We start from the raw sequence: 27,943 nt of genomic DNA on the forward strand, positions 1-27,943 counted from the left end.
CCGCCACTGCCACGACCGCCGTCATGGAGAGGCCCTGATGTTGCTCGGCGTGCACTTTGCTTGTTCCTGGGCGAGGGGTGGGCCAGGGATGGGCGTCAGCGGGCCACCGTGCATGAGCGGCGCCCCTTGGAGCCACCGCACGCCAGGAGCATCCCGTGCTGACTGCGCACATGCTGGATCAGGCACGTGCACAGTCTGTTTGGGGTGCCACACAGGTGCTGCCCCCGGTACCAACTGGGCTAGGAACGCCACTGCCCCCCCCAAGAATCATGGGACTTGTAGCTTGCTACGGGTGCTGAGAGTTGTTAGGAGACCCCTGTTCCTTTCACAGAGCATACTATTTCTAGAGTTCCCTGTGAAGAAGGATTGGTTGCTAAATCACTCTGGAAACACTGCTTTAAATACTGTTTAAAGTGTATAAGGCAATATGTAGTGGGCTTCTGAACTCCCTCACATGTTTAAAGGAGGTAAAATAAATATGCAATAGGGACTGTACAGCAATGGGAGCTAACTATGCCTCCCGCCAGCCACACAGTCAGTCAGCTCAAGACCAGCACTCTGTGTGTATAAGTTGATATGTACATAGGCCCCTTCTCACCCTCTCTGAACACACAGCCAAAGCATGTACGGGGTGTCTGCAAGACAGACAGATCCGACCCACAATCCATCACGAAGCTCCTTTGAATGAACAGGAACTGTGCAAAGGTGCTCTTTTACAGCCCCAGTTCACTTCAACAGGCCTTGTGCAGGAGAACTTCCCAGTGGGTTGTCCTTGGGGGTGGAGGAATTAGTTTTGGTTTTGCTCTGATTCTTATTTTTCCAATCTTAAATCCAGTTACCCCCGTTTCTGAATAAGTTTGAAACTTCATATGCATTTTCTTTCATATTTCTCCTAAGATACACATTTTTGCAATCTTCCCCAGTATAAAACATTTTTGTTTCTTATTTTTACTAACATAGGCATTTATGTGCGCTCTTTCCCCTAACCTATCTATCTATCTATCTATCTATCTATCTATCTATCTATCTATCTATCTATCTATCTATAGACAGGGTTGGAGAAATGCATTGCAAAAATTCTGAGACCTGCACATTTTAAAGGAGCAGTCTGGCATTTCAATTCATGTATTGGTTTGGGAAGGGCCAATTAGGTATGTTTGCATTAAAATGCCATCTGAACAAATTTCACCCCCATCCCTGATTATGTCCCATAAATATATGGGCGTGTGCCACTGAAATGCTATGTCTCAGGCACCAACGTGTCTGAGGCTGGGCCTGGCAGACATCGAAAAACAAATGGTCACTGAAAACCTACATTTTCTAAGCCCAGAGGTCAGTGTCTTCTTCCTAAGATGTTCCCAGCAGCTTCTGGAACACCTGGATAGATACTAAGAGATATTCAGAGCATATGCATCTTTGCTTGTTGATTTTAATTTAACAAAGTAAGACGCCTCCATCATTGTAATGTTCTGCTCTTTTGCAAAGCCTTGCATTAGCTTTAGAGTCTTTTTTAAGTGGCTTGAGCAAAATGGGGCTCCGTGCGGTTTGCAGGGCACTTTCTGTTTAACTTGCCTCAAAGTGCTCCAAAGAGTTTGCAAGTGCATTAGTGGTCTGGCTTGCGCATTGCTGCTCTAACCCTTAGACCTCTGCCAATCAATCTTGCTGACACCCATTAAAATGAGCTCATGGTGCCGATTTTATGGCCGGATTAAGTGGCATATCTGTCGATCAGACAGTCCAGAAAGAGCGTCACACTGCTAATGATTTTGTTATTGATCTTTAATGATTTCCTACATTAGTACGAGCTGAATTAGCTTCATCAACAAGCTCTAGGAGTGAGGGAGGGGCACCAGCATAATAGCTGCCTCAGTCTAGCAGTGATCACACAATTGGCTTCTGCATGCCCCCCGTTTATTTGGGTTAACAAGAAAAGAATCTGGTATAATTACATTGGTTGATCAAAATATCTTAAAACCTTTCCCCATCTGCTCGTTCCTTTCTCTGTAGTTAATGTACTACTCACAACTGTAGTTATTTACTCTAACTACTCTCTTGCATCTATAGGGTTGCCATATCTTGAAGAGCAAAAGAGAGGACAGCCTGAGCTGCTGCCAGCCTGAGCTGGGGAAAGAGGCGCGTGGGCGCTCAGGGCCGCTGCACCCTTCTTTCCCCGACTCAGGCTGGCAGTGGCCCATGGCCAAGCCTGAGCCCAAGCTGCCTGAGTCGCCAGCACCTAACTAAAAAACCCCTAAATAAATAAATAAAATTTAAAAACCACAAATCTGGACATTTCCTTTAAAATGTAAAAATCCCCTTGGATGGGCATGCTGGCCCTCCAAAAGAGGACATATCTGGAATTTCCCGGATGTATGGCAACCTTAGCCTTTATTAACACTATACAGTCACAGTCGTACCTTGGTTTTCAAACAGAATGCATTCCAGATGTCTGTTCGACTTCCGACACATTCAGAAACCAAGGCATGGCTTCCGGTTGCACAGGTGGGCCGGAAACAATAGCGGAAGCCGCATCGGACATTCGGCTTCCAAAATGAGTTAGAAAACCCGAACACTCACTTCTGGGTTTCGATCGTTCAGGAGCCGAAACATACGAGTACCAAGGCGTTTGACAACCAAGGTACGACTGAAAAGGCCCAAATTCCTTCTGCCATATCAAAAAAAAACACCTGCCTTTTCCTGTAATTTTTCATCAGTGTTTGCTCGCTCTTCCTTGCTCCCTTCTCTGAACTGATTTCATCTGATTTTCATGGTGCCATTGTGTAGTTTAATCCAATGGGGTACGTAGTGCAGCAGTGATGCCATCCTGTTTATGATGTGCTTCCTGGTGGCATAGGATCACCATGTGGCTAATACAGGAAGGAGAAAGAATGGAGCAGTAACTAAGATAAACACACACACACACACACACACACACACACACACACACACACACACTATGGCTGAAACAGCAGCTCAAGGAAATGCCACTCAAGAGAACCAGTGTGCAGTCTCACAAAGCATTTTGCCGGGGGGGGGGCTCAATTCTCACCCTCCAATTTCCATTATCAGCCCCAAAATTGAAAACAACTGAAATTGTGAGCAGCTTTGAAAATTGCTCTTACACTGGAAAGTTAAGCCAAAGAGGCTGCCTCAAAGGCAGATTTCTGAATATTATTAAAGACAGTCAAATGAGAAGGCACAGACACGAAGGCTAATGTGAAAATTATGCTGCCTGCCTGCAGTCACAGGGAAGAGCATATTATACTTTTATTTACTTACTACATTGTCATTCCATTATCCTCACACAGCAGCAATGCCTATTGGGTGCACACCTCCTTGATCTCAACTTTGTACCTATTGACTGTCACTGCTGTCAGACAAGTCTACCCATTATGCATTATGACAATCTAGTAGAAATATAGTATAATGAAAAATCTCTAAACAGTTTACAACATGCACATATTACTGTACATGCATTATTATAGGCATAATACTACACGCATAGTATACAGATATACACAAAAGCAATTGACCCATAAACATGTGCATACATCAGCACACAGAACTGTATAAAAATAGTGTGCAATGAATATACTTTATAAAAATATGCTGCAAAAATAAAGCATGGGGTTTGATTCTTTTATATGTTTTATACACACTTTTCCATCTAATTTTGTAAATAATTAACTGGGGTTATATAAAATGGATTTCTTTATTTTAATGTTTGATGGATTTCTGTATTTTAGAATTTCTGTTTTGTTGGAAGCCGCCCAGAGTGGCTGGGGGAACCCGGCCAGATGGGCGGGGTATAAATAATAAATTATTATTATTATTATTATTATTATTATTATTATTATTATTATTAAATAAAAAAACACCTGGCAATGCATGAGTGGTTCAGATGTGAGAGAGCGCTTGATGCAATAAGCAGTTCAGTGCAAGCAAAGCTGAATCAGATCAGAGCCTTAAAAAACCAGGAACAAATCCATTTGTCATCCATCCCTCATCCAAACCTTAGCTAACTTTGATGTGCCTTCAAATACTGATAGAATGATCACCTCTATATGTCCCATCGGAACTGGAAGTCCTTTTCAAAATGCATCACCAAATGAATCACTTTGCTACTTTTCTAGCCAAACACGTGGCGAGCATTGTTTCAAAAATGGTCTCTTCAAGCCAAATCTACAGCTGATTGGAGTCAGCCTCGCTCTGCTGCTGTTAATGGCACTAAGCCGAATTCTCTCGGCTAAAGCTTTGGACACATGCGCATATTTAAGACATTTTAAGCTGCCAAGATCTGTGGCCATTCTTAGAAATGTTTTAATGCACAACAGATGGAGCTCAAACACATCCCTGTTGGAAGACGCAATTTCTGCCATGTATTTCCAAGCCTCTTAAGCTCTGTGCTTCTGAGAGGCATGAAGCAGTAGCACCTAGTGTTTCCTGACTATGCAGAACGGCGTTTGCCACCTGCCCTATTGATGGCAAACCTACACGGCAAGCGGGGAAGAATTACAAAAGAAGAAGAAAAGGTGCTGGTGTGAGAATATTCTGACAGGCATGCAACGCGTGAGGCTGCCTTATACACAAAGTTACAACACTGCTCCATCTCGTTCAGTTCTATCTACACCAACCGGCAGTTTTGAAGAAAGGTCTCTCCCACCTCTACTTGGAGTTCAGATGCTGGGGTTTGAGACTGCATACAAAGCAGAAGCTCTACCCCTAAGCTAAATGTTGAGCTTGCCCTTCAATGTTTATCACCTGGATTGGAGACCAAGCAGACGTACAGGCCACCTGGTCTGCTTGCAAAGCAGATGTTCTACCCTGGATTATATAGATCTTAATGAGTTGCTTAACAGACACTGGTGACCACTTGGTGTTCCAAGAGATAATTATGATGGTAATAGTCTAAGAAGGATCTTGACAAGCTGAAATGTGTGTAGAGGACGATCAGGATTATAAAGGGTCTGGAAACTAAGCCTTATGAGGGAGTTGGGTATGTTGAGCCTGGATGAGAGGAGACTTGAGATGAGATATGATAGCCATCTTCAAATATCTCAAGGGTTGTCACATGGAAAATAGAACAAGTTTGTTTCTCCTGCTCTGGAGGGTAGGACCCATACCAATGGATTCAAGTTACAAGAAAGTAGATTCTGACTCAACATCAGGAATATTTTTCTGATGCTAAGAGTCAGTCAAAGGTGTCTGGTTGTGCTGCAGCAGATGCATCATGGTGTTTTCTCTTCTCTTCGCTCTTCGCTTCTCCCCACAGTCATTTCTCCTCTCGTCACCTGACTGTCTGTCTCCAGGTACTGTGGTCATCTGCAAGGGATTCCCACATGGCGGGGTTGATGTCGCCAGCCTTCACATCACACTTGCAGACATATTCGTAGCGCAGAGTTGATCTGCCAATGGGTCCGGTGCCTGAAGCTAGCTCTCCATAGAGCATATCCTTGGGGGATCCTGGCATCTTCCATTCTGTGGACATGACGAAGCAATGTAATATACATTTAAGTAATATACAAAACTGTATATTACCTAAAACTTTATACACAAATGTGTATACCAGGAGAAATTCATACACAAATGCTGATGGATTTTCATGAGGATAAGGGGGGGGGAGTTTGCAGACGGCTGCAAAAATGTGAACAGAATGGAAAGAAACACCTAAATCTGAAAGAAGCCCCCCCCCCCCAATTCCACAAGAAGGAAGATTAGTCTATCCCAAACTGCATCCTAGCCGCAATCTCTGTTCTGCCCAGCCAAAGGACACCAAATTGAGAAGCCTCCATGACCACACTTCCCACGATGGGCTCAGTGGTCTGGATGCACCAATCCCTCCCTGGCTAGTGTGGTTCAGACAGGGAAGCCACTAATGCCTCTTCGCTCCTGGACCCAGGAGTCTTAATGCCTATTGATCCACCAAGTGGCAGGGTGTCAGGTGTCTGCCCCTTGGTACCCATGGTGGTTCACCTCATTGGTTGCAATTGCAGCAGGTTTGCCTGTCAGGGGCCCCAGATAGAGAACAATTGCCCACTTGTAGCCAACACCACAGGGAAGCAAAGGAGGACAATGATCTATGCATGCAAAGTCTAGGGCGGCCGTGTACCCCGCTTTACAAGGGACGGTCCTCTGCTTGAAATAGAGTTAGATGGATCAGCCTTTTTCAGGTCTGTATTTTGTGCATGTTCAGACAGAAGTCTGTTCTGTCTATGCAGGGATCTATTATATTTTGGGGAGGGGGAATCAGCACAAGAATTCATGTTTAAAAATACTTATTTAAATATGGATTTTATCACAAAATATATATTTGACCTCAATGCACTTGTATTGAGGTGCATAAAGGTAAAGGTAAAGGGCCCCCTGACCATCAGGTCCAGTCGTGTCCGACTCTGGGGTTGCGGCGCTCATCTCGCTCTATAGGCCGAGGGAGCCGGCGTTTGTCTGCAGACAGCTTCCGGGTCATGTGGCCAGCATGACAAAGCTGCTTCTGGCGAACCAGAGCAGCACATGGTAAACGCTGTTTACCTTCCCGCTGTAGCGGTTCTTATTTATCTACTTGCATTTTGACGTGCTTTCGAACTGCTAGGTTGGCAGGAGCTGGGACCAAGCAACGGGAGCTCACAGGGATTCGAACCGCCGACCTTCTCAATGCACTTGTAAATATACTTTCCCCTAAAACCTGCATTTTTAATGCATGTTGGCACAATTTTTGAGCCAAGAAAAATATTGAAAATGAGCAGTGTGAAATCTGAAGGATCACTCCATTCCAATTTGCACATGAGTCCAGGTAGTGCAGATCAGTTCAGTCCTCATCAAAATTCACTGAAATCTAATTCCTCAAGCATCCCTAAGGTTATCAGAACACAACCCTGTATCTGTTTGAAGAGTTATCAGCCAGTTCATTCATACTACTTTAGTTCTCATTCTAATAAAAACAAGAGCAAAACAAAACACAAACACAAAGAAGAAATAATGACATTGTAGAAAGTGTTCCTGCTCATGCCTGGTAAAGACACCCTGCTTTCTTGCCAATTCCAGCCTGACTGCAGACCTTTGCATCTCCTGAAAAGCTGCTGCTGAGGTCCTGGGGGACCTGCAGAACAGTATGCGATATAACTCACAGGTGATTGGTGAAACTGGGGTCCAACACCCTGCCACCATTGGCTACAACCCAATATATTGAATTTTTCAGATCACATCATCTTTTCTAGAGTTATGGTTACAGTGGTACCTCCGGTTGTGGACGGGATCCAGGTCCGGCTGGATCCCGAGGTTTCTGCAACCAGAGAGACCACTTCTTGCATGCGCACGTGGCGGTAGAGCATTTCTGCGCATGCGAATGTGGCAAAAACCCGGAAATATATTTCTGGGTTTGCCGCTTATGTATCCCGAAGTTTACGTAACCAGAGGGATGCACAAGCGGAGGTACGACAACAGCCTTTACCAACATGGTGCCCTCCTCCAGATGTTTTGGACTACAGCTCCCAGCAGCCCCAGCAGCTTGGAATTAGGTGGAAACTCTCAGAGAGGTTGCACTCTCCCCTGAAGGAACAAGAAGTCACTGGTATCCTGATGGCCCTTGTGGCTAAGAGGGCTTTTAGGTGGGTTTGCCAGCTTTGACCATTACGAAGCTAGGATAGCCTGGTCCCTGTAGTTCATGCTGTAATGACCTCCCATCTGGACTACTGTAATGGGCTTTACACGGGGCTGCCCTTGAAGACAATGGTGTGTCCTATTGAGTTCTACCTCCTGCAAGCCATCTAGAATGAAGTAATGAGCAGGAATCTTTTTTAAAAACCATCAATAGATGGCTTTCCTTCCACTTTTCTAAAGGACTTTTTATTATCATCATCCCCTTTAAACTTCCTCTATTGAGTTTTCCAATTGGCTCCGTTAACCAAGCATTCTTGCTCTTGCAGAGGGTGGCCTGTTAGCATTGCATTATAAGGCCCAATATCTATTATTCATGGGGAATTTAAAAGCAATCAAAAGGTACTCTGGGTCACTTTGCTATTAAAGCAATCTTCTGCTGCCAATGCCAAGTTTTCTCTCTCACTTAAAATACATTAATGACCCATTACAGGGACGGGGATCCAAAGCACGACTTATATATAGGAATGTCTTTGGAGATTTTGAAAAAGATATAAACAAACAGTCTCATTTTAATGTGTTCATTAAGAAGGATTTGTGAGGGACGAGGGACAAGGTATTTTCTGCCCCTGAGTTCCCGGGGGGGACAGGGATAAATGGGGAATGTCTGAGAAGGGGTGACATTTGCTTATAGCCATGAATAATTTGAAGTAAGTAAGGAAGGAAGTACCGTAAGTAAATGTGGTCATTTGTCCTCAGAAAATGTTTCAATTTTAAATAATTCGAGCAAAGATACTGTCTCCAATTTCTCAATTTACACATAAAAAATATATTTTCCAAATTTTTCAGTAAATATGGAAGATCACATTCATGTAGGGTTGCCATATTTTTTAAAACGGCCTTCCCGGACAGAACTACCTTTAATGTGGAGGCTGCAGCCAAGCAGAGGATTTTTCTCCCACTGTTGTCCCGCTCTGGCTGCACGGTTTGCTGTAACCCTGTTTGCATGAGGCTCCTGCTTGCCAGTGCTGGGGCTGCTGAGCTGCTGAGCAGGCTCTGCTACAGAGCCACCTCTCCCTCTCAGGACCTTGGCCTCCAAGTGGCCCCCAGTAGCCCCCAGTGGCTACTCAAACTGGACCAGAGTGGACGCAGGTGGCTCTGCAGCCTCTCCAGGCCTGCCTGGGTCTTCCCCTCCATCGCAGTTTGAGCAGCCGTTGGGGGCCACATTTTGGGGGAAAGCCATGGTTGTTTAGAGCTTTGAATCTAAGGTGCAAGGCGCAGATGTGGCCTTTTACTTGGGGGGCTTATGACTTTCAAAGAAGAAAATATTTTTCTAAGAAACAAAGAAAGAAAAAGTATTAAAAGTAGCACAATTTTATTGCTTTAACTGTTTTGTTATGGGTTTTTAATTGGTTTTTAATTTGATATCAATTATGGATTGATTTCATGCTAGACGAGCCACCTCTAGAACAGTTTCTTCCCTAGAGCATATCGGCCTTAAATGGAAAGTCTGGACTTTGAAGTCATCTTATTTTTACTTGCCATTTTGTATTGTATTGTTTAATTAATGTTTTGTAGTTATTTTAAATTTATGTGGAGTGCCTTATCTGAGTGGATAGAGCAGCCTAGTAATTTTGTTGTTCCCGCAGGGATAGATCTATCCCGCAGGGATAGATGATCTATCATCATCTATCATCTATCTCTATCTCTATTTTTTTTAAGAGTTTTAAATTGCTGAGAAGCCATTTGGGTATTAAGTAAGCCACTGCTATTTTTTTACCTGAAAATAGAAAGGGAACTTGTGGGGAGGGGACCTCACGTAGCAGAAGCAGTGGACAGGATCATTGTCAGGTGTGGATCCCACGGATCCCAGAAGCTAACAGGGAAGTTGAGACAATGTGAACTTACACGCGCAAGATGCTGGTGGCCAACCGCAGGTGGGGGGGGGGACCCAACATCGTCAAAGGGAAGGAAAACCAAAGTGCACAGCCACAGGACCTGAGGCAGACGTTGCAAACTGTTTCCGAAATCCTGTCTCACCGCATGGTTGGTAAATGAGAACAAAGACAGAGCTGTTGTTTGGAGTTCCTCTATGCAGAGTTATAGGCAGGTAGCAAGGGCAGCGGTCTCCTTTGGTCCTAGCCAGGATGGGGAGGGAAATACCAGAGAAAGGGCATTTCACCATTTTGCAGCAAGAAATCCAGGTTTGCTAGGAAGTGCATCAACTCCAAGCTTTGGGCTCTGACTGACGGTTGCATCTAACTAAGACTACAACCCTAACCACACTTATGTCTGGGAGTAAGCCTCATGGAATTCAGCAGGACTTCTGAGCAGACATAGGTCATGCCTACACTTTCCATTTAAAGCAGCATTATGCCACTTTAACAGCCATGTCCCCCCCCCCAATATCAAGGTCCTATTTTTCAGTGGCTTCAAGGGCAGAAGCTGTCACCATGGTTTGTATATGTACAGAGTTTGACGGAAAGAACAGGAAAACAACAGCGCCACCTAGATGCAATTGGCAGTATTGTGGCTGAATGCATCAGGTAAGACAATAAAAGAGATTTCAAGCATATGAAGATGACTTCTACTGAGACTGGCTCTTTGCCCATCTGTCCACATTTTCGCATCTTCTTGTGACTTTTTAAAAACCTTTTGTGAAAAATTCATCACCATTTTAGTGTGAATTTCTCCTAATATACACATTTTTGTATGCAATCTTGCCTAACACACATTTTTTTTGAAAGTGACTTACCCTAGTACCTATTATAATGCATCCTTGCATGTTATTTTCACCAGTACATGCATATATTTGGCTGTAGAACCATACTGCAAGATTCAGAGAAATGCGAATTGTGTTTCCTTTCGTGTGTATTATTTTGGACGGTGCAAATTATGTAAAGTGCCTTTAAATGAGAACTGAATAAAATGTCTTCCCCACAAATTGACCTACTGTTTTCACAAGCAGTAGATTGAGCAACTCTCAACTTTCCCCAGAAGCTCCTTTGTTCAGGACAAAGCATGTTGGCTGCCTACAGCCAGACAAACATTGTTAATTATTACAGTAGTTAAGGAGAATTTAAAAAACAAAACAAAAAATGAAGAGACAGGGGGAAACCCACATCCAGATGGCACCAGCATTACGGGGCAAAGTTATTACTCTCCTTGTATGCTCCAGTTCCTGAGTAAGCCACCATTGGCAATTTCTGTTATAATTAACGTCTTTAGGGCTAATGGGATTTCGGTCCCTTGGATAAAAGGTGCATTGTTTGCAACAGCAACTCCTGGAGTTTCTGCCATCCAGGCTGAGGTTAGAATGACCAGGAAATCTTAACTTTCATCTACCATTAGAGTCAAAGTGGCAGTTATATCCCCGGAAATTAAACCGCTCACTGCAGTGAAGTTTTAATGTCTGTGGCTGCATTTGACATCTCATGACTTATGGGACAGGGCAGTTATTTTCTCCTGGACTTTAAGCGTCTTCTTGGTCTTAAGAGCTACATCTGCACCGAGATGACTCTCAGATTGGCATTTTAGGGGCTTCCCTCTGCTAAAAGCTGCTGTCTCTCTAGACAAGTTGACAGGCCAATAGCCAGTGCAGCTCCGGGTCTGGGGAGCAGAGAAAAGGGACTCTGTGATGCTGCAACCCGACATACACTTGAGAGAGCAATCCTGACTTCTCCCAGAGCCCAGCATCCATAGCCCTCCCAGTAGCTGGGATGGAAGATGAGGGGCAGGCAGATCATTAGGCCAGCCTGGACCTAAATCAGGCCCAATGCCATTATGTTATGGCAGTGGAGTTGGCTGGGGATCCAGTGGATCCCAGGCTGGCTCATCCCCCCCACCTCACCCCGGAAAGTTCTGTTTCAGGGCTCTGTCTTGGCTGCTGCCAGTATAAGGATCCTTCCAGAACTTCTGCCCACCCAAAGTGAGACCTCTGGTGAAGGCTGGCAAGGACACTTCTGCCCAATCCAATCTTCACCCTCCCCTGCTCAGCCCAGCGGCATAGGAGTCAACTCCTAGGGGCTAAGGTCCCTTCGTCCCCACCAATAACATATTTTGGGGGCCAGCCCCCTCCCCAAGTTGATGGGCATTGCCATTCAAATGGTGTGTGTGTCCCATATCATGTGATCAATTATGGGGCAGGGCTTAACTGGCCCCCCCATATTTTATTCAAGTTAGCACCCCTGCCCAGCGCTAAGGAGGTTTGGAAGTGAGCAAGCATGCATGGAATCATAAAATTGTAGAGTTGGATGGGACCCTGAGGATCATCTAGTCCAACCCTCTGCAATGTAGGAATATGCAGCTGCCCTATATGGGGATCGAACCTGCAACCTCGGTGTTTAGGACTGTGTTGTCAGCAGGGTTCCTTTCTCCCTGACAAGGGAGTTTGCCAAGAGGCAAGGGAGGGCAGCCTATCTCTTGGTTGCTCTGGTGAAGAAGGACTCCTCTAATGGCTGGTCTGCTTCCAGCAGGAATTCCACCAACAGTCTTTGCATTTACGGTATATAGCAAGGGAGATGCACAGTTCAGCAAACAGGGGCCTCCTGTTACCCTGTTCTGCAATTTTAAAAGTAGTCCATGCATTTGTGAAGCAGGGTGGCCACTTTCATGTCACCAGAAAAGGAGGATTGAAGAGAACACCAATTTGCATAAAATTGACATGCACCTATTTACATGCATTGGCAAATATGTAGAAATAATGACCCTGATTTAAATAAAAATACAGAAGATTTTGCCATAGTGACCAGATGACCTATGTGCCTTCTCAGCCTGCTGTCCAGATGCTCAGTGTTGATGGGACATTTTATGGCCCTCCTGCTCTCCCTTCAAAGGGCACTTTACTTTTAAACCACACTTGGACAAGACAGCTCTTCAAATGAAAAATGCCCTCTGTAAAGCAGGACACGTGCACACTCTATCCCAAAGGCAAGCCAGTGTGGTGTAGTGGCTAGAGTGTTGGACTAGGACCTGGGAGCCCAGGGTTCAAATCTCCACTCAGCCACAAAGCTCACCTTGGGCCTTAAACTCAACCCAACCTACCCCACAGGGTTGTTGTGAGAATAAAATGTGGAGGGGGGAGGGGAGGGGGGAGGGGAGGGGGAAGAGAACGGTATGGGCCATACTGGGATCCTTGGGGGAAAGATAGGACAGAAATACCTAACAGGAGAAGTGCCCTTCCCACCAATGATGCAGTTTACTGTCCCCCTGCCCTCCACCATGCAACCATATGCTTTGAAATGCTTTTCCATACGCCCCAACTCCTTTCTTCTACGCAGATAAAAATACTGGAAAACACTGGATTGAAGACAAGAATGAAGGATGTTGATTGTACCCGGAGAAGCAACATTGTGAATTCCATCAGGTGACAAGAAGCTCTGCTGTGGAGGGATTTCGCTTCCATCCTTACAGCATCTGAGATACCTACAGAAGCCACAATGTGCCCTTAATCCCACAACAAAATCAAATCAAAGAGCAATTAATATCCTGATAACTGAGGCTGGCCAGCCAAAGTGGTATGGAGCTGATGATTTCTTTTTCCATTTTACTTCAACTGTGGTTACTTTCTTCTCTGTTTTTTCCCCCAGCCCTTCTCTGGGCAAGTGGTTTTAGGGGCACCAAAGTTCACTTTTGTGGGTAACCTGCACTCTTAGCTGTTGATTTAATTAACTCAGGCTTCTCAGCTGCTTGACCATATCAGCTCCAGCGGGGCGAAATGATTCCAGGCACAAAATGGATTTATCACTGACAGAATATTCCAGAAGGACACTAGAGGGTGGGGACATATGTGTTTGCATATTTTCATGTGGACAAAGCTATAAAATATAGTATCTACAATCCTCAATATTATATATGCACAGAGAAAAATCATTTGGGCTGCAAGTGCAGAGATGTAACATTTCAAGAACTGACTTTCTGGTCATATCCATGGACCATACAAGTACAGTTCCCGGGATTCTTTGGGTGAAGCCATGGGTCTTTTAAACCCATGACTTCTCCTAAAGATCCTGAGAACTGTAGTTCGTTAAGGGTGCTGGGAACTGCGACTCTGTAAGGGATAAACATCAGTTCCCCCTAGATTATTTAAAGGAAGGCAGATACGAGCACAGTTAATATGCTTTAAATGTGCTATGAATGTATAGCAATCTCAGTGTGTATCTTTGTCAGTTGCAGGGCAAGCTTGGGTTCTGCACATTTTCAGCATGGTTCAGTTGGAATCCGGGGGAAAGCAACAGTGAAGAGTGCCCATTGACTAGCACCCATGATGTTCATGCTATTTAGGGCTTCTTGTTCTGAAAACAGAACTGTATTGGCAAGATTTGCTGGAGAAACATATCCGTCCAAAAATCTATTATGAAATGGTTCACAATGAGCAAATAAAATGGCAGGCTATGCATAGGGTTGCCAGACCCAATAGAGGACAGGACTTCTGTGCCTTTAATTGCCCTGTTCTCTTTTGAGTCTGGAAACCTTAAAGAGAAACCAGCAGACCCTTTGTTTAATTTCCAAGCAAAGGGTCTGCTGGTTCCTCTTTAAGGTTTCCAAACTCAAAAGAGAGCAGGGCAATTAAAGGCACAGAAGTCCTGTCCTCTATTGAGTCTGGCAACCCTAGCTATGCATTCTGTGGTATCCTAGTGTTTACATGCATGCTTTTTACATGAATGTGTGCTAGAGACAAGAATGCATTCACTCTCAATTCATAGGCTTGTTTGCACGTAATGCTAAGCCAAACCATGACTTAGGAAGAATGCTAAATTATAGCCTCCACCAAAGAATGATAGTCTCCACCTAGGAGCCGTTGTTTGGTGATGATACTGAGCATTCTGTTAGAGATCCCCCTCTCTCTCAACATCTCAGTAATATTTGGCAATTATAAACACTTTGGAGTTTTCAAAGGGTTTCATTAGCTCACTGATGCTCATAACAGCCCTCCAAGGTGGAAGGATGGGACCAATTGCTTAAGATCAACTAGTGAGTTCACAGGGGCAAGATTCAGACAAGATTTCCTGCTTTATAGTTCAGCCTCTTAATCACTGCATTTCACTAGCTCTCCCAGTTTTCAGCTATCTGGCATACTTATAAGGCAGCCGTATATATTTACAGGCTGACTGTGGGTGAGAGTGCCTCTGAGCATATGCAAAACCCTCTCCTCCTCCTCAAGCCAACCCATGTGGGCTTCAGGCTGCTTTAACCTTCACCACCCTTCTGTTAGCAAGTCCCAGACCTAGTGAACACAGCCCGTTTCTTTCGAAGATACAACACTGCAACCCCCTTCGGGGGGAAACCCCCAGTGATTTCCTTTATTCCCTTTAGAAAACTCTTTAAACTTTTCCTCGGTTGCTAAATGCCAGGCTTGTTTGTCCAGCTCTGTCTCTGCCTTTTAAGAAAGCTCATTGAAATCTACATCGATTTGTTATTTATCTAACTGCAAACAAAGACGGCCAAAAAAAAGTCATAATTCTAGGCACTGGGGAGATTGAATTCCTGTATCACTGTTAGCTACATTAACTTGCTTCCTGGATCTCAATTCAATTAGGACAGCATTCCCTAGCATTAATAAATCAATACGGATGCCATTTTGATACATACATTTGAATGTCTTTCATTATATACTACAGGGGCAAGGATTAGAGTTGAAGGCGAAGTTAATGGGACATGACAAGGCAGATCAGGTTCAGTAGGTAGAGCTTTGGAGCCGTTAGCTGTAATTGCTTTCTGTTGCAAAAGACTGTGCCAACGATACACTGGAGCTGTTTAACAGGAATGGCGCAAGCCAGGATCCCCAACAGGACAGGCGAGAAACCAGCAGGTGAAGCTTTTTTTTGCCAGACCCTCCAAGTGTCCCTATTTTCCAGGGAGAATCCCAGATTTACAGAAGCCGTCCTGGTTTCTGATTTGACCCTAGAATGAAATACTTTTCCTTAGGACATCCCTATTTTTATCGGAGGAATGCAGCCCTCCAAGCTTGTCTATCTGGCCTTCAGAACAGGTCACACCCTTCACTGATCCTGCTTCATTGAATGCTTATCCCTGGCAAAATGTGTCCTTGACCTCCAGTAATTTTTTTGCTTGCCTGCATGGAAGATAGAGAGGGATGGTTGAGTATGTGTCTGCAGAAGCTAGACCACTCTACAGTGGTGATGTTTATATTTGCTGCCCTGCCTACTTTTGCCTCTGGCTCTGCCAACCAATGGCATGCGGCCATCAGAAGATAGCCCTGAATAGAATGTGGTGCTCTGGCTGAAAAGCGTTCTCCACCCCTTCCATAGGCCAAAGGGGTAGCAGTCTTCCAGCACCAGGGCTGGCACCACAAGCTGGCACTGATGGGCACTAGCTGGCTGTACACATTGAGCAGAGCCCCCCTGGACCTGCTCCACCTCTTCACGCTTCCAACCTGCTTGCTTGTCTGCTCACCTCTCACTCTGGCCCAGACAAAACAAAAAAATAATTTAAAAAATTCCTTCCAGTAGCACCTTAGAGACCAACTAAGCTTGTCATAGGTATGAGCTTTCGTGTGCATGCACACTTCTTTGGATACACTGAAACAGAAGTCACTCGACCCTTATGTATAGTCAGAGGGTAGGGAGGGGTACTACTCAGAAGGGTGGTGGGAATGGGTGATTGGCTGATAAGAGTGGTAAACCTGTTGACGGACTGTTAACGACTGCAATTGGTCTTGCAGGAAAAAGCAAGGGGTGAGATGGCTAAAGAAAGCTTTATCGAGTATAATGAGATAAGAATCCAATGTCCTTATTCAGACCAGGTCTCTCCATGGCTTTAAGCTTGGTAATGAGTTGCAATTCAGCAACTTCTCTTTCCAGTCTGTTTCTGAATTTTTTTCTGTAATAAGACAGCTATTTTGAGATCTTGTATAGAATGTCTGGGAGACTGAAGTGTTCTTCTACTGGTTTCTCTGTCTTGTGATTCCTGATGTCAGATTTATGTCCATTTATCCTTTGGTGTAGGGTTTGGCCTGTTTGTCCAATATAGAGAGCTGAAGGGCACTGTTGGCATTTGATGGCATACACAATGTTAGAAGATGAGCAGTTAAATAGTCCCGAGATGGTATGTTTGATGTTGTTGGGGCCAGTAATGGTGTTTTCCGGGTGTATGTGGCAGCAAAGTTGGTTTCCACCTCAACTAGCTTCTGCGCTGTGCAGGAAAACTCTGCTACGTTTGGGCTAAAGCCACTAGAGCTATGCCTGACACTTCAAAATTCTAAGATCAGGCCAAAGACCCATCTAGCCCAACATTTTGTTCTCACAGTGGCCAACCAGATGCCTCTTGGAAGCCCGCAAATGAGGATGTAATAGCACTCTGCCCAGCAATTGACATTCAGAGGCATACTGGGTGAAGGATGGATTATTATTATTATTATTATTATTATTATTATTATTATTATTATTATTATTGCTGCTGCTACAGACAACTCCCAGTTTACACAGGGGTTATGTTCCAAGGCACTGCGTGTTTATGTATATTTGAAACACCATTTTAAAAAAAGCCTGAAAGCACTCTCTAAACTACTGGAAACCTTTGCAAAACCCTTTAAAAACCGAGCAGCATTTACAAACACCAAATTCCACTACAGCTGTTCCTTCCAAACTTCCTTGCTCAAACCTGTACTCTCCACAGGCCTCAACTGTTGGTCAAGGGTTCCTGGGATTTCACTTGCAAAGTCTTGTAGGATTGCTAGGCACTGTTTTCGCACCTTTTTGCCCTTTCTGGGCCATTTTAGGGCCGTTTTTGCCATTTGGAAGGTCACCTCCTGGTTCAGTGTGATGCGCATGTGCACGATCATGTGTCAATGGGAAGCATGTAAATTGGTTGTTGCGTGCAGGGCTTTTTTCCCCAGCCGCAACTCTCCAGAATGGTGTTCCAGCACACCTCAACTGAGCCCTGGTAGTGTGGGGAGAGACATGACCAGCCAGTAAACATCCTCTATGTGGTCCAGAGAAGGTCTCCTCATGAGCCAGAGGCACAGCAGGGCTTTGCTGAGGCTCTTCAGTTTCCCAACTAACAGATGACGCGCGGGAAAGCTGCACCTCAGCTGAGCAAGACCCCAGCTGTTCTGGCTCACAGGAGCCGGAGAGGGCTTGAGTGGAGCCTCATTCAGCTGCTCTGCTTAGGCACAGGAACCTCAGCGGAGCAGGCTCAACAAGCTTCTGGCTGGTAAGGAGACACACAAACACCGACCCCAGAGAGATCCTCTTTGGGCTCTAGGGTGGGTCTTCCGAGAGAGGTGCATTCTGGCACCATTTTCTCTAGGAAAAAACCACACTGGTTGCGTGTATTATTGCAGTGTGGTGTAGTGGTTAAGAGCGGTAGACTCCTAATCTGGGGAACCGGGTTCGCATCTCCGCTCCTCCACATGCAGCTGCTGGGTGCCCTTGGGCTAGTCACACTTCTCTGAAGTCTCTCAGCCCCACCCACCTCACAGGGTGTCTGTTGTGGGGGGGGGAGGGGAAAGGCGACTGTTAGCCGCTTTGAGACTCCTTCGGGTAGCGATAAAGCGGGATATCAAATCCAAACTCTTCTTCTTCTTCTAATTGGCTCTCCTCCTATTCAATTTGTCCTCACAACAACCCTGTGAGGTAGGTGAGGCTGAGAGTCACAAGGTCACCAGTAAGATTCATGGCCAAGTAGAGATTCAAACCCAGGTCTCCAAAGTCCTAATTTAACACTTTTATGCATAGATTCAGATTAGTCAGTAGGGGAACACACTGTACGTACCCAACACAGAACCTAATTGCTCTAAAGCAGCTTTCCTCAACTTTGTGCCCTCCAGATGTTTTGCAAGACTACAACTCCCATCAACCATCCAACATGGCTGATGGGAGCTGTAGTAAAAAATAAAAACATATTGAGAACATCACGCTGGCAAAGGCTGCTGTAAAAATTACCAGACACATCACACTGGCCCTCTGAATTCTCCTATTATAATAGAGAGCCTTGTAATGCCTCTATGTCTCTCTAGTTCTTAAGATCTCCCCATTTCAAATTGATTGGGACAGTCATGATTGCCAAGTGAGAAGCTCAAATCCTTGTTCCTTATCCATTCACTTTGCTGCTAGGTTCCTTAAGAAGATACGAACCGAGTCGTCCATCAACATGACTCCTGGAGACAATCAAATAGGCACCTTGCAAAATGCAGTATTCATCTCTTAAAGGTCTTAAAAGCATTTCTCAATTATGAATGGTCTGGAGGGAGTGATTCCTAGTGCATCTAGGGATAAATAAAGATGGAAAATAATAGCATATCAATAGTATTGCAACTTACCTTCTCTCTCGGCACATAGGGACATACCTCATCCCACTTGTTCTCCAAGATTAGATAGACAAAAGATTACATTTAGGAGCTTGAAAATGCAATTATTGCCCATCTTCATTGGGTAAAAAGTATTACAATTCAATCATACTCCTTTTCTCTTGGAATCTGCCAGAGACAAAAACACCCCACAAATTTGTATCAGCAAGATCAAATCAAATCAAAAACAGCAAAAACATAAATAACGTTTTTGATCAAAAGAGAAAATTGAAGCAGAAGGCATGCATTATATTGCAAAGTTTTAGGTCCTGCAAGCAACAAAATGCAAGGGATCCCTTACTTTTGAAAACGTTATTTTTGTACAAATAAGCTGGTGACCATAGGAAGCTGCCTTACACTTTTATTTTATAAAGGTAGGTAGCCATGTTGGTCTGACATAGTTGGTCTCTAAGGTGCTACTGGAAGGATTTTTTTTTATTTTCACTTTTATTTTAGATCTTGTTGTGATTTATGTGGAAATTGCTGTTTGGTTGTGCATTTGTTAATGTTTTCTTTTTTGTTCACGACTACTTCTGTTATGTTGCATTTATGTACGGTATTTTTTCATGTTGCAAACCGCCTTGAGCATAGTTTGAACTGTGGAAAGGAGGCATACAAATAAAATTATGTATGTACAAGTTTTGGACATTAACTCAGTATTGTCTATACAGTGGAACCTCGGTTTACGAACACAATCCGTTCCACGGAGGCATTCGTAAATGGAGGCATTCGCTCCCCGAAGGCACGCTTCTGCGCCTGCACGAAGCACTGACAGAGCGCTTCTGCGCATGCATGAGCTGCGCAGAAGCGATCTGTGCATCCGATGCCACGGAACCCAGATGTAAACACTTCCGGGTCAGCAGCGTTCGTAAACAGAGGCGTTCATGAACAGAGGTAGGTGTTAACTGAGGTTCCACTGTATTGACTGGCTGTGGCTCTTCAGGGTTTCAGGCAAGAAACTATTTCCAAGGCCTACCTGGATATTCGAGAATTGAACCTGGGACCTTCTGCATGCAAAGCAAATGTAGGGAATGCCGTCTCTTAGATATTCGGGGTCTGGGTCATTTAGGGCTTTAACATGGGCCTCTTGAATTGGGCCGGGAATGAACTGGAAGCCAATGCAGCTGTTTTAAAACATGAGCGATATGAGTTCTAAATGGAATCCCAGACAGTAATCTGGCTACTGCGTTTTGGACCAGCTGAAGTTTCTGAGTTGTCTTCAAGAGCAGCCCCAGGTATAGCACATAGCAAAACTTGCATCCATGCATATATAGAGAGAATCTTCTGCAAATCTGTGTCCTCACTTGTTCTCCTTTCTGGTGATGTGTAAGTGGCCACCTTGAAAGCATCTGCTACAGTCCTGGCTTACAGCCTGTCCCCATAAAATGGGTGCAAAGCCTTTCCACTGGAAGCTGCCAGAAGTGGCTTGCTGGGAGCAGTGGAACCGTTCTGCCATCTTTCTGGCAGGTGGGTCACCGTCACTTACTTGGAGGGAGAAAGGCGAGGTGGCAGGGAGGTGAGTGTGGTGCAAATGCCCAGTGGAGCCAACACACAGACAGAACCAATCCAGCGCTCCTGCTGGTGTTTTTCCGCTGCAATAATCTCTCTGTTGTCTTGGATGCTTTAGCTGATTAGACTTGATGAGCTTTGGAGTCCCTTCCAACTCTGGCAAGATTCTATCCCAGGGTTTGAACCAGTGGCCTTCTGCATGTGAGCAGATGGCACACCACCATACGCTCCAACTCCCGGATTGAAAAATCCGGGATCAGCAGCGACACGGCACCGGAAGTCGCCCGATTTCCGGTGCCCAGACATGGGCAGAGCAACACCGGAAGTTGCTTCTACGCATGTCCAGACATGCGTAGAAGCGACTTCCGGTGCCGCTCTGCCCATGTATACATGTCTGGGCACCAGAAATGCGCAGGAGCTTTACGGGATATTTACGGGATATAATCAATTCGGGATAACAGTGGGAAATGGTAACAAAATACGGGGGTTTCCCGTGAAAAACGGGAGACTTGGCAGCTATGTACACCACTGAGCTCCAAGCCCTTTCCTGCCTTGCTGTGTGTGCTTTTTAATTTTTGTGTGTGTGTGTGTGTACCTGAGTGAATACTGGATTGTAAGTAGTTTTGCTCTCTAAACAAGGGACCGTGTAGAGTGATTGGTTCCACTGGGGGCGGAGGGAGACCTAAGCTATTAAGAGCAATTAAGACTTGGAATGCTCTTTGAAACCAGGTGGCTTTGCTTTAAAGTGCACCATCATCTGTACCAATAAGGCATTTATGTACTTTTTCCATACTTTGAAAAATACAAAGAGGTGGGAGATCTTTTTCACTACCTATTTTATCACCCACCCTCCTATGATGCAAGTAGGGAGAGGGAACTAATACCCCAATCAAAACCAAAGATTCACTCAAATGTTGGAATAGAGGGAATTGTCCATTTTGCTTCTCTCCGCTTCTCATTTTTCCAATCTTAAATTCAGTTCCCTGCATTTCTGCAACAACTTGCAGGGACGGGGAGGGAGAGCTTTAAAATCCTCATGAAAATTCATCAGCATTTTAAAGTGACTCCTAATAAACAGAGGAAGCTGGCATTGCAGCTGCCACTGACACTCAGCATTTGCCATCTGAAGCGACTGATTCACTCCGCCAAATGGCTGGCCTGGCCTTGTATATCGCATTTTCTTCCACCCGAATGTCAACTTACTTTGGCGTAAGCATCATCAAGCTCAGCTGGACGAATCTGTCAGTTTTGGTTCCTCTCAGGTTTCTCGTTTTCCCAGTCTGAAATCCTGTCCCTGACATTTCTGCAGCAGTTTGTACTTTCTTAAAGCACTCATTCATTAAGTGCTCATGTCTCCTAACAGAGACAGTTTTACTGCAGTTTTGGCAAAGGTTCAAGGTCCTTGTATTAATTTACAAAGCCCCGAACAACTTAGGTCCAGGGTAAGTCAGCAACCATCTGAACCCTTATATTCCAGCTTGATCCCTGTGATCATGTGTAGGAGAACATTGCCATGCTGGCTGGGGCTGATGGGAGTAGTAGTCCAAATCATCTGGAGAGTGCCAGGTTGGCAAAATCTGCCATATGAAAAGGAAAGAGTTTGTGTCATTTTAATGGAACAGCAGCAGGATTTCATTTTAATGTTCATTTCCATTCTCCAAGTTTTCCCCTCTATGTTCTGCCAGAACTCCAGGAACCTCAGCGCACTTGCACTTCTGTCTCTCCCTCCCTCGCTTCAAGCTTCAGACCATTCAAAGCCAGACTTCTAAGAGCTTTGCACTTTCCACCGCTTGCCAGGCTAAACATGGTGGCGGCTGCCCTTTCTGAGCTACCACATGCGGGTTCATGACCTCTGGAGGTACACAGGACGTTAACCTCCTCTGGGGTCCTATTTAGCTTGGCCATATTGGACTAAAAGAAATGAGACGTCTATTCAATTAACGAACTGCGAATGAGAAGTTTTCCACCTCCGAGTTGTACATTTCCCCATAAACAATAAGTTTGCACGGGTGTGATTTTCTTTTTTTAAAAGGCAAAAAGAAAAACCTGTTGCCATGAGATGGATTATTCTTTCTCCCTGTCAGGTTCCTGTCGAAAAACATGACAGCGGCTCTTACTCGAAAGTAAGGAAGAGCTCTTTATTCAAGCTAAAAGTGGTGCAGGCTCAGCAGGAAGAACAAGGCTCAGAATTCCAAAGTACAGTGGTGCCTCGCTTAACGAATGCCCTGCTTAACGAAATTTCTGCTTAACGAAAGGTTTTTTCTAGCGGAGGTTGCCTCGCTAGACGAATTCGTTTTATGAAAAATTTGTCTAGTGAATCGTGGTTTCCCATAGCAATGCATTGAAATTCAATTAATGCGTTCCTATGGGCAAAAAAAATTTTGAAAAAAAATTCAATGCATTCCTATGGGATTCGCTAGACGAATTTTTCGATATAAGAAAAGACCCGTGGAACGAATTAAATTCGTCTAACAAGGCACCACTGTACACAGGCAAGGCAAGATGTTCATAATAAAGAGAAGCCAGGAAGATGACACACAGCTGACACATCCCTCCAACCAAGTTTGTCAAGATGGCGGGGGGCCTGCTCATGGGACTCTCCCTTTGGTTCAGCCCTGCATGTGTGTTCCACCGTGCAGGTGCATCTGATCGTACCTGCAGAAGTGCCACCTTGTTCTTGGTGACAGGACTATGTGCTACCCCTCTGCCTCCATCTCCTCCTGTTCAGCCCTGGCTGACTGAAGTCCTGCCCCACCCGGATGTGGCTCTGCATTCCTCAGGAGGGGTGGGGAACCAACATGTCAAACCTCTCTCTTCCATCCCTGCACGCCTACCTTCCAACCCCCTGCATCTGCTCCTAACTTCCCTCCTCCTCCTCTTGTGTCTGTGGATGCCAGATAATGCCAGAGCTGAAGGGCCTATGAAACCTACGTACATACACCTACTGTTAGGGTGGCCAGATGAAAAAAGAAGAAGAAGCAGGCAATGTTCCTACACCTTTAATAGTTGCATGACAAGCTGCACCTACTGAAAATCCTTTTAAAAAAAAACAAAAAACAAAACACAATTACAGAAGCCCTGCCCTCTTTTGAATCTGGCCACCCTGCCTACCATACCCAGATGCTTCACATCTGAGAAGAGATATACTTGACAGTATTTGGGAGGGGTAGGCATATTAATTGACAGATACAAGCTTGGATATTTTACAATATGGATCTATTCTAAAGCAGCATCCTTGAAATTTTAGCTATGGCACTGAAGAAGAGTGTCAAAACGTGCCTAGCAAGCAATAATATTCACCTAATTGTTCATGGAAACTGATTGCAGTGGTGATTAGATGCCAAAATACAGTGATACCTAATGTTGCGAATGGGATCCGTTCCGGCGGCCCATTTGCAACATGAAAAGGCCACAACATGAAGTGCCGCATCTGCGCATGCACGTGACGCAATGTGGCACTTCTGAGCATGTGCAAAGTGTGATTTAGCACTTCTGCGCATGTGCGCAGGTCACGGGCACGCCAAACCCGGAAGTAACCCGTTCCAGGACTTCTGGGTTTGGCGTGTCCGTAACCTGAAAAGACGCAACATGAAGTGGATGTATCCTGATATATGACTGTAATTTAATCTGAACACTATCGTGTTATTTATAGCAATGCAGGGAGTTGGACTAGACCCTAGAGGTCCCTCCCAACTCTACAATTCTATGATTCTATATATTTCAGTTTGAGAAGTAAAAGTGCCTTGTTGTGGGTGTATTCAGACTTGGAGATGGTTGTGTTTGTTTTCTTGGTTACAATCCTAGCACTTTTGCTCCGGCTTCTAACATTCCCTTGGAACTGTCTGTGCCCTTTTGATTGATACACCACCATGTTGCATTGAACTCCATTCACACCAGAGTACATGGTGTGACACTACAGAGGAAGTCATTGAGTGTCACCACCACCATTTGTGCTTCTGCTCACCCAGGATTAACCCATGAGAATGGTGGGAAACTGTGTGCTGCAATACCACCTCAAAACTCATCATGTGAGTGGCTATGGCCATGAAAACAGCAGGCAAATTATAGCACAAAACTTCCACAATTTTCCAGGTTAAGAGGGCTGCCAACATTTTTGTCGTTGTTGGAGGGGTGGGAACAGCACACAAATGAATGCTAAACTTCCACCAGATTTCCAGAAATAGCTTTTACTTTGTGTTGAAAATACGAAAATTATCAGGTAAGGAAATGTCAGGAATGGAATAAAAGGCTGTCTGAATGCCATCTAAATTTGGGTGTGGGGCTTCATTCAGTCCCTTTTATTATTGATACAAATCTGGAAGGGAAACATCAGAAAAGGGAACTGAGTTGGGGCCCAGCTGGTTGCAGGTGTTTTGATGATGGGGGGGGGGGCTTTTTGGTTACATGCTTTTAAAGGCAACACAAGCAGGAAGTTGATTTTTACATGCTAGTCTCCTTGCTGTATGCTTCTAAACTCTCTTAAATCCAGAACATCTAGTAATCTGGACTAAAACTAGAAGTAGGAAATGGTTATCAACCTGAGGACCACATTACTTTCTGGGTAAAACTCCAAGGGCCACAGGTCAGTGGTGGACAGGGTCAGAGGCAAAAGTGGCTGGGCCAGTAAATGTTAATGTTACCTTTATGCAGTAGGCTAGTTTCTACACAACCCTCTCTATCCACTACCTAGGCGAACAAGAGTCATTACCAGAATTCAAGGACATATTCCATACCTCTCAACCATCCCGATTTGAGCAGGACATCCCGGAATTGCAGAAGCCATCCCAGCTTCTGACTAGATCCTGGAATGTCCCATTTTTTGGTCTTGCACTCACACGAATCAACTGGCTCGCACCAGACACTCTGTGCAGAGCCTAGAAAATTTTATTTTTCCCTTCATAATTCATTTATTAAAGCTTTTTTAATGATACGAGATAAAAGAAACTAAACAACGTAAAAACAAAAGCAGAAAAAGAAATGAGAGAGAGAAGTGATCATGTATAGGAAAAAAGGGGGGAAGAAAGAAAGAAGAAAGAAAAGAAAAAAGGAAAGAAAAAAGGAGAAAAAGAAAAGAAAAGGGCTTCCGATTCTCCGTCCGTCAGTAACATAAAAATAATTATTCAAAACATTCACTCATTTTTTTGGCCAAGAACTGAATTGCAAAATTTGAAGAAGTATGAAATCCAAAGGATAATTATGTCCTGCACATTAGTCTGGGAGATGCAGTTCAGGTCAGTTTGCTTCAGGAATTCACAGGAACCAATTTCCTCAAGCATCCATAACTGTTTGAAAGGCAGGGTACACTTGCTGAGACTCAGTCAACAGATGTCAAGTGTTGGTGGTGTTCTGTTGAACAGCAATAAAGTGGCATAGTCTTCGCCTTATGGCTAGTGTGGATATTCAGGTTTCAGGTACCCAGTGATTGCTCAGACATCGTGCCATTAGACCAGGCATGTCCAAAGTCCATTTGGGGGGCCTAATTCTGCCCGCTGGTTGGTTTACCTCAACAACTTAAATCCTAAAAAAGAAGCTCAATCCTAAAAAAAGCTCAACAACTTTGATGAGCCCTTCATCAAATCTGGCCCTCTTTGGACACCACTACATTAGACCAAATTACATGCTGTGTTGGCTACATAACTACAGGTATGTCTTTACTTACAGGGTGGTTGTTCTATGCATATTGGCAGCAGAAGAGTTCAGTCTGGATCAGGAGTTTAACATAGGGGTAAAGGTAAAGGGACCTCTGACCATTAGGTCCAGTCGTGACCGACTCTGGAGTTGCGGTGCTCATCTCACATTATTGGCTGAGGGAGCCTGCGCACAGCTTCCAGGTCATGTGGCCAGCATGACAAAGCCGCTTCTGGCAAACCAGAGCAGCACATGGAAACGCCGTTTATCTTCCCGCCGGAGCGGTACCTATTTATCTACTTGCACTTTGACGTGCTTTCAAACTGCTAGGGTGGTAGGAGCAGGGACCGAGCAACGGGAGCTCACCCCGTTGCAGGGATTCGAACCGCTGACCTTCTGATCGGCAAGCCCTAGGCTCTGTGGTTTAACCCACAGCGCCACCCGTGTCCCTAACATAGGGGTAGAGTGGCTCTAACTCTTTACTCTTTAGTGGTCCCTGGGGTGCCTGGTAATGCAATTCAAATTGGGGGGTGGAGAACTCCCAAGTTGTAGGCATGGGTGAGGCCTGTCCTTGATCAGGACTCTAGTGGGGCAAAAGAGTTAAAAACAGTCATTTTTAACTAGTACAGTATTTGCATTGTTTACACTGCAATTTCTTATATTTATTATACACCAGCTTGATATTTCACAATATATATTTCACAGTAACTAAATACTTTAAATAACGTCCCACTCCATGCTGTTGTCATAATCATCCCCCAATCACTAGCACTTGTATTTGGGGTTGTTTTAACAACACACTTAAAGGAACCCAAAATTTGGAACCTGTATAGTTTGGCCCTGAGCCTCCAAGCACCTTTGAACCACTCTTGTCCATGGCATTTTCCTCTTCTAAATAAATGTTTCACCTCCTTTCTCTTTCATGGGCTCCCCTGAACCCGACACACATACTCACAAACAAACACACTTTCTATTTTAAGCCTGGGAAGGAGAGAAACGTTTCCATCCCAAACCCAATTTCCTGCAGCTGTAAAGCAAGGGACAGAAAGCACATAGCCAGCCAAATCAAAATGAAAATGGTCTTCTCTTCCACCCCCACCCCCACACATGCCTCCTGTCCTGACACACTCCATCCAGCCACCTGGCAGAGTGCGTGCCAAGAGATAAGTCTCTGGGGGGAAATGGCCACAATCTTTTGACCCACTTCCTCATCTGAGTTTTGTGCAGAAAAAAAGAATAAAGTCCTGGGAGCAGCAAGACAAAAAAATGGAAGTGCACCACGGGGGGAAGAGGGAGTGAGAAAAAAGAGAAATGCATGACTCAGTTCCACAAGCTATTAAGAATAATAAGCAGAAGTGCACAGCTTCACAGATAAAAGTGGATATGCGCTCATGTACTAACAACACCCCTACGGTATTTTCCATGTGACAGGAGCCTCAGTGTTCATCCAGAGGACCTGTTTACTGAGCATTCATCACGCTTTGCTTACACAAAGCTTTTGCAGAGGTTAGACAATGTCCAGGCTTTCCTGCCTGAGGGAATAGTGCACTTTCCATTTCACCTCAAGCAGCAAAATGGGACACAACACCCCTGCACAAACACACAGACAGAGAGAGAGAGAGAGAGAGAGACCAGTCAGCATGCTCTCATCCAGGCTGTGTTGAATTTCAATTATTCAATTCAATTATTTCAAATTGTTTGTGCACCACAGCAGAAATTGAAGGGTAGGTTATGCATCCTAATGGAATCATAGAATCATCATAACAGAATCGTAGAACTGTAGAGTTGTAAGGTACCCCCAAGGGCTGTCTGGTCCAACCCCCTACAATGTAGGAATTACAGCTAAAAAAAAACCCCTGGTGGATGGCCACATAACCTCTGCTTATAAACTTCCAATGAAGGGGAGTC

The 27,943-nt window shown here is 44.7% G+C and overlaps 1 long non-coding RNA gene across 2 annotated transcripts; it reads right to left on the minus strand.

Annotated features, from left to right (window-relative positions):
* Window positions 1-3,863: 3,863 nt before the first annotated feature.
* On the minus strand, window positions 3,864-23,202 carry LOC148685364 (uncharacterized). Of its 2 annotated transcripts, none has more exons than XR_015950611.1 (3): window positions 21,611-23,202; window positions 18,872-19,027; window positions 3,864-5,475 (listed from the first exon to the last, which is right to left on the minus strand). It is a non-coding gene; the product is annotated as an uncharacterized LOC148685364 (long non-coding RNA). The 2 variants fall into 2 exon arrangements; XR_015950612.1 differs by lacking the exon at window positions 3,864-5,475 and adding an exon at window positions 9,520-9,728.
* Window positions 23,203-27,943: the final 4,741 nt, after the last annotated feature.

The sequence above is a fragment of the Zootoca vivipara genome, chromosome 6 (genome assembly GCF_965207765.1).
Source record: "Zootoca vivipara chromosome 6, rZooViv2.hap1.1, whole genome shotgun sequence".
NCBI classification, from domain to species: domain Eukaryota; kingdom Metazoa; phylum Chordata; class Lepidosauria; order Squamata; family Lacertidae; genus Zootoca; species Zootoca vivipara.